Source organism: Diplotaxodon limnothrissa, linkage group LG16, assembly GCF_057381915.1.
Source record: "Diplotaxodon limnothrissa isolate DT_005_m linkage group LG16, D_limnothrissa_male_GT1.1, whole genome shotgun sequence".
Taxonomy (NCBI): Eukaryota; Metazoa; Chordata; class Actinopteri; order Cichliformes; family Cichlidae; genus Diplotaxodon; species Diplotaxodon limnothrissa.
Window position 1 is genome coordinate 26,878,282 of NC_140611.1, and position 6,557 is coordinate 26,884,838.

Sequence of the window (6,557 nt, forward strand, 5' to 3'; positions counted from 1 at the left end):
ATTGCTCTGTCACAAAAGAAAATATCTTACACATAAAGCTAAAGCCACGGATGGTGAATACAAATAGAAATACATTTGCTAACATAAGAAGCATGCAGTCTATATGCGTTAGTGTGGTGGTGGTGGTGCATTAGATGCAAATTATTCTCCTCTTTCAAAATCACAGCAACAGCTACGACCATCAACAGAGGGAAGGGTTATAACACTGATTGTCTAAAGTGGGTGGAGTGAGCTCCCCACGGTCGTCTTCTCCCCATTAAATAAAACCGAATCAGATATTACAATTTGAAACTTTATGAGAAGCTTCAGAGACAACAGGTAGCATTAACGCTTTCAATTCTCCCCCAGGTCAGTAATGATAGTAATGGCTTCTCCGTCTCTGGGTTTCTTGCAACCACCTCTTATTATATTAACCATGTTCCATGCAGACACATGCAAATATTGAGAAATGCGCAATGATTTAACCCAGAATGCGTCAACCGTTTGGAAGGGGAAACACACACATCGACAATCCAGACAGTTGGGGAATATATAGCTGAAGATAAATATCTCTATGATGCGTATTAAGCGACAGCTCTAACTCACTCACCGCTTTGAATAAGACTGATATCCACTAAGTGTGAAGGTAGGATCCCCAATACAGAGAGCGGAGACAGATTACAAATAGTCGCCTTGCCTATTGGAAACTTCACTCTATCCACAGGGTGAAATCACCAGTCTCCACGAGATACTGTAATCCGCCCTCTTGTCGTGATGATGTGCTTAAAAGCAACTAAACAACAGCCTTTTGGAGGTTTGCTCCCCTTTCCCCCCTTGCAGAGAAAAAGACATCCGCGTAAAAGTAGGTCTTCTTCATGATTATCCTCATTGGACTCACCTTTTCGAGACAATTTCGCAGTTCAAGTCCAACTGCATGCGTTACAGACAGAGAAAGAGAGACTAAAAAAGAAACTGCTCGAGAAATCCTCTATAGCGTTCCCTGAGAATCCGGAGTCAATTCAGTATTTCCCCACGATGGAGGTGAATATTAGAAAGCAGCAGCCAGTCTTGTTGCATATGTGTGTATACATCCAGCAGTTGTGCGGAAAATAAAAAATCCACATGGGTAGAAGTTAAAGAGTATAAAAAATCGACCCATTCGCGGCTGAAGCCAGTCATTTTTTGAATTTGTGGCCGAGGTCACGTTCATCATCAGCAGGCGAGACTGACGAGGGAGCGCTCCGACTTTCAGCACCTTGGAGAGCGACTATCTTCTGCGTCCTGCGCCGAGCAGAGCAGAGCGCCCCCCCCAATCCCCTCTGCCAACCACAGTCACAACAACACTCACCTCCCACGATCCGAGGACAAGTATGACTGCATTACTGCAAGGGTTAAAGGCTGGGACGAAGTAAAACGATCAAATAGGTGGTCATTAGTCAAGACTGGTTCTGACAGGAGCAGCTGGTAAATTGAGGAGGTATGCTAGATCAGTTAAATATGTGTGCGAGCCTTCCCCCTGTCTGTAAACGAGTGCGCCTATGTGCACGCCTGCCTCATTATACGCCTGTGAATATGTCTCCATGCGTGCGCGAGTGTGCCAGCGCGTGACAGTGTCTTCACACATGACCCGCAGCATGTTTCTCTGAGTCACTCATTTCTAGCGCAGTTTACGGAGACCTATTTGTATTCAATGGTGCACTGCAAAAGGGAGTCTGACTTCTCAGCACCCCCCACCCCCAAACACCACATTAACTGAAAAGTACAGTACGGCTTTGCAGAGCAACACCAGCTTTGTTTTACAAATGGTAGCCTATAGGGGCCACTGCCCGACTACAGTCAGTCTAAGGGTAGAGGACTAAGAGCTAGAAGACCAGCACTTAATTAGACATTCCCACAAAGACCCATAAACACCTTGTCAGCTGCAAAGTACTATGCATTTATGGTCATTTCTGAGTAATGGACATGCATTTTTTTTTAGAGTAATTAATACTTGTTAGTCCTCAGGGTGAGTGAGACTGTCAAAAACTTGTGTTCTTCAAATTTAACTATAGATTTACATCTGCCGCAGACATCATGGAAGGTCAAATCTAATGGGATCAGGCTAATTCACAGAATGCATTTAACTATACATAACAGAAACTTTTGACTGATACTGCTGCAGATATATTTTCACGCATTAACTTTAACTGCAGGTTTCATAACCTACATGACATCTGCATGTATGTTTAGGTGTTTACTTGGCACAAAGTCATGTGCAAATATACGCCATGACATATTTGTACAAGTAAGCATTTCACACTGTCTTTTTGACATTTCAAATATTTATTCAAGAAAAAATATTGCTAGATAGAATATTCTTTTGAGGAAAAAGTAGGTATATCCTTGGCCACAGTAGCTAGTACTGCCCCTCTTTAAGCTGAAATAACTTCTTGTAGGTATTTTGCATAATTGTCCACCAGTCTCTGACATCGGCCTGCTGAAATTTCTGGCGACTCCACCATGCAAAATCCTTTCAGTTGCACTATATTTGATGATTTTCTTGCCAATTTCAGATATTCCCCAGCAACATTTCACATGGATTCAAATCAGTTTTTTTCTTGCCTGGGCCATTCCATAACCCTTTATTTTTTCATTTTGATTCATTCCTTAATGGATCTGCTGCAGTGCTATGGATTATTATCACACTAAAAGCTCCATTTCCTGTCCAACTTCTACTCTTGGACAGATGGCTTCACATTATCTTGAAGCACTTTTTGATATGATGCAGAATTAATCGCTGAATCAGTGACTATAAGCTGCCCTGTCCCCAAGGCAGCAAAGCCATCCAAAACTCTAACATATCCACAACCATGATTCAGAGTTAGTATATGGTATTTCTCTGAAAAACTGTGCCAAACATATCCAGGGGTCCTGTGGTCGAAAAACTCTGGCTTTGGTTTGTCTGTTCAGACCACATATGGCTCGCTCATAGACTAAAAACGTTTGTTTTCCTCTTGTGCTCTTTTTGGTCAGCAAAGGCTTCTTGCTGGCATGAAGGTCAAATGTCTGCTGTGTTTTTCTGATTGTAGACACATGCTCTTTCATGAGCGGTTGCATGACTTACCTGCAGATCACGTGATGCATTTTTTGGGGGTTCTTGTTCAGACAGTCCTGGAGAAATTGGCCTTGTTTTTTGTGGATTTCTACTTTTCCTGTGTTATTCTAGGGTCTTTACCTAACAATATAAAGTGCATTGGGATCACAATCTTGGGATTGTGACACAAGCAAAACAAATATTTTAATAGCAAAGAGAACACCAGACCCTAGATGTCATGGGTTGAAGCAAGAAAGCTTTATGCATGGAAGATTCTACCTTTCACCCATTGAAGGTGTTCATTTTTATGAATTTATGAATTTTCAGGTGCGGTAGTTGCAAAACTGATCTCAAAAATATATCAATATTATGTTTCATATTTGTACAACAAAGTCATCTTTTAAATTTAAGGTTCTTTTCAAAAGAGGTTTAAGTGTTTGCTTGTTCACATATGTTTAGAAAAAAAAAACGGTGTCTATGTTTATGTATGTGACTATATGAGGTATGAAGATGCAAGGACACTTCTTCCTCGGATGAGGTGAACCTAGTTTAGCTCACCATCCCACGCTGGCTCTCTTCATTAAGTATTCACTAATCACAGGGGAGGAGGACTGAGAGGAAAACTGTGAAATTGGTGAATGTTTGGAGTACTGAAAAGATAAGAACTGTGCAAGAAATGCTACAGCTCAACATGAAGAAGTAGTCTAAATAAATCAAGTGTTTATGCTCATTAATGCACTGGCTTGTGCTGGGCCTCTTCTCTTCTAAATGTATCTCTGGTAACATAACTCAAGAAAATTCAGCATCAATCATCAAGCTTTATAATATTTTGCCCTGCACAAGTGAAAATCCATTTAGAGAGCATTCTGTTTGCCCGCTCCTGTCAGTGAAACTGAAGTAATTATTTTCTAATACTAGAGAATCTAATGGCTCAAATGTTTGACTCAGATTCTGCATAAGATCTCTGTGATTAGACTAAATAACAGAGTATCTGAGAGCAAAGCTTTGTCACTCAGGTTGTAAGACGGTACTGCCACAGCCACTGACAGGGCTCGTGCGACGGTTAGTTATCTCTTAAAGGTGGCAGGTCTTTGAAATGCAGATACAAGCGAAGCTGCAAATCACAACAAAACCTGTGGCAAGTGGTTACTCTTGGAAACCCTGGCAAAGTGGATAATTACTGTATCAGCTGGAACATTTAGGAAAACACGTGAGGGCAAACTAAGGTTACACTGTTAACTTGCATACAATTTCCTTTAACATCTAACATCTTTAGCATCTCATTGTCATCAATCTGCATTTGACATTGGCTGTAGATTAATAAATGAAAGCTACTTCTGGCGGAAAACATTTCTCCACTACTTTTTTCTTTTGGCCGTTTCCTCTTTAAACTCTGCTTCCTTCACAAACTGTTTTACGCTCATGTTACAAAACATTTTCCCGTGGTTTCAGAGTGCATGTCTTTTCCACAGACTGTCCAAGACAAACATCTTTATCCCGGGTAGGAATATGCTGTTTTACCCAGCATGAACTACTTTATGTTCTTTACTATGCAGCACAAACCACCTCTTCCCCACAACCCTTCCCCCACTCTTTGTACAGTACCATCTTGGCTGTTGACCTGGTTAAAAAGAAAAGGAACACTTATGTTTTATAAAGCCTCTCATCTTCCTTCCTCTTCTCACACCACTTCCAGCAATAGAGTCAGCACAACTATATATATCATTTATTAAATCTGACATTGCACTTCAGTAAATGTTGGCGCCTAATATGAGATGTGTTGTTTAAGACAGCCAGCCAGCTACTCCAGCACGCTATGGTCCATTAGGCCTTCACTCTGGCTCATGAAAACATGGGGTGGATGATACAAAACATCATTCTGAAAGATGTACTAGAGCAACCACTTAACAGACTACCTGTGTCTTACTGCTGGATGGAGAAGTGCTTTTATATGACACTTTCCAGAACACCCTAACTGAGGTGTTTACATCTTAGCAGTATTCGATGCGAGGCAAACAACTGGCAGCCCACATGACGTGGTTCCAGTTCAATCAGCTAATGGAAAAAACGAGCTCTTCATCCCCCACCGCGCCTCGTGCCCTCCACCACCTCAGTTTTCCTGCAGCAACACATTCACTACAGCAGAGTCTACCAAATGGTATAATGGTTTTGCCATTAGGGCTGCATTTATAGCCTGCAAGCAGGTCTTAGGCATTATATTCGGTCACAGCTATTCATGCTAACCTATTAAACTGAATGGCAGAGATGGAGAAAGGAGACTGAGCTTGTGAGATAGGGGAAAAAGACAAGAAACCACTAGGAGTAAGGAAGGGGGCTTTCAAGACTTTTGTGTAAGTGAAGCATATATTTGTCCTCTTACACAGAAATAATGCTTATTCTTGATAAAGACATTGCATTAATATCTCTAGCAGGGTTTTTTGAACATAACAATGCAATATGCCTCTCACTTGCTGAGTCTTATGCTCATGGCTTGAAATTAACATTGGTAGTACAATTTTACTGTGACAAATGTAATCCTTGGCTTGAGCTCCAATCCGCTGCAATCCGCTACTGATTTGACTGCATAACAATGTGAATCCATGACTCTCTGGCTGATCCATGCATTACTTAAAAGAATTCTTGCAGAATCTGCTCTGAGTTGGTGAAGTAATTTAGTCATCTGATAGTAATGAATGTATTAGCTCACATTTCTTGATTTTCAAGAACCCCTATATAAGAACAGTTTTTGTATATAGGGTAGGGCAGGGGTGGCAAACTCCAGGCCTCAAGAGCCGGTGTCCTGCAGGTTTTAGATGTGTCCTTGATTCATCACAGCTGATTTAAATGGCTAAATTACCTCCCCAACATTTCTTGTAGTTCTCCAGGAGCCCGGTTATGAACTAATCATTTGACTCAGGTGTGTTTACCCAGGGTGTTATCTAAAACCTGCAGGACATCGGCTCTCGAGGCCTGGAGTTTGCCACCCCTGGGGTAGGGTATCTCTCAGTATACGAAGGATTCATAGCAGTAGCAGTACTGGGGAAACAAAAAGGTTTTCTAAGGTTGATTTGATTTCTTGATGCCATTAAAAAAAAAAACTATAACATTTTTGATCCTGAAATTAAAATAAAAAAATGCATGTCATGTTTTGGGGAAATAACAATGTCAAACACTGTGGAGAAAGATGTGTGAAGCTATGTAGCTGTAAAAAGGAGCTGAAAATGTAATTGTGTGGTAAGTGGTTTAGGAAGGTATAAAACAGTGTAAAAAACCTGGAACTAGTAAGTCTTTTGTAAAATGGGTGCAGTGTGAATTGTATGCTTAAGTGTTTCAATTCCAGCCTGCTGTCCAGAGAGTGCATCTCACAGGCCCAGACTGCTTCACCTCATCCACTTTACTCTGTGGTCCTATAATCCACATCCTGTATTACACACCACACTGATTCAGACATTCAAATAGCCCCTGCTACAGCAAGGGGGGATATATTCATTGGTATTTTGGGATG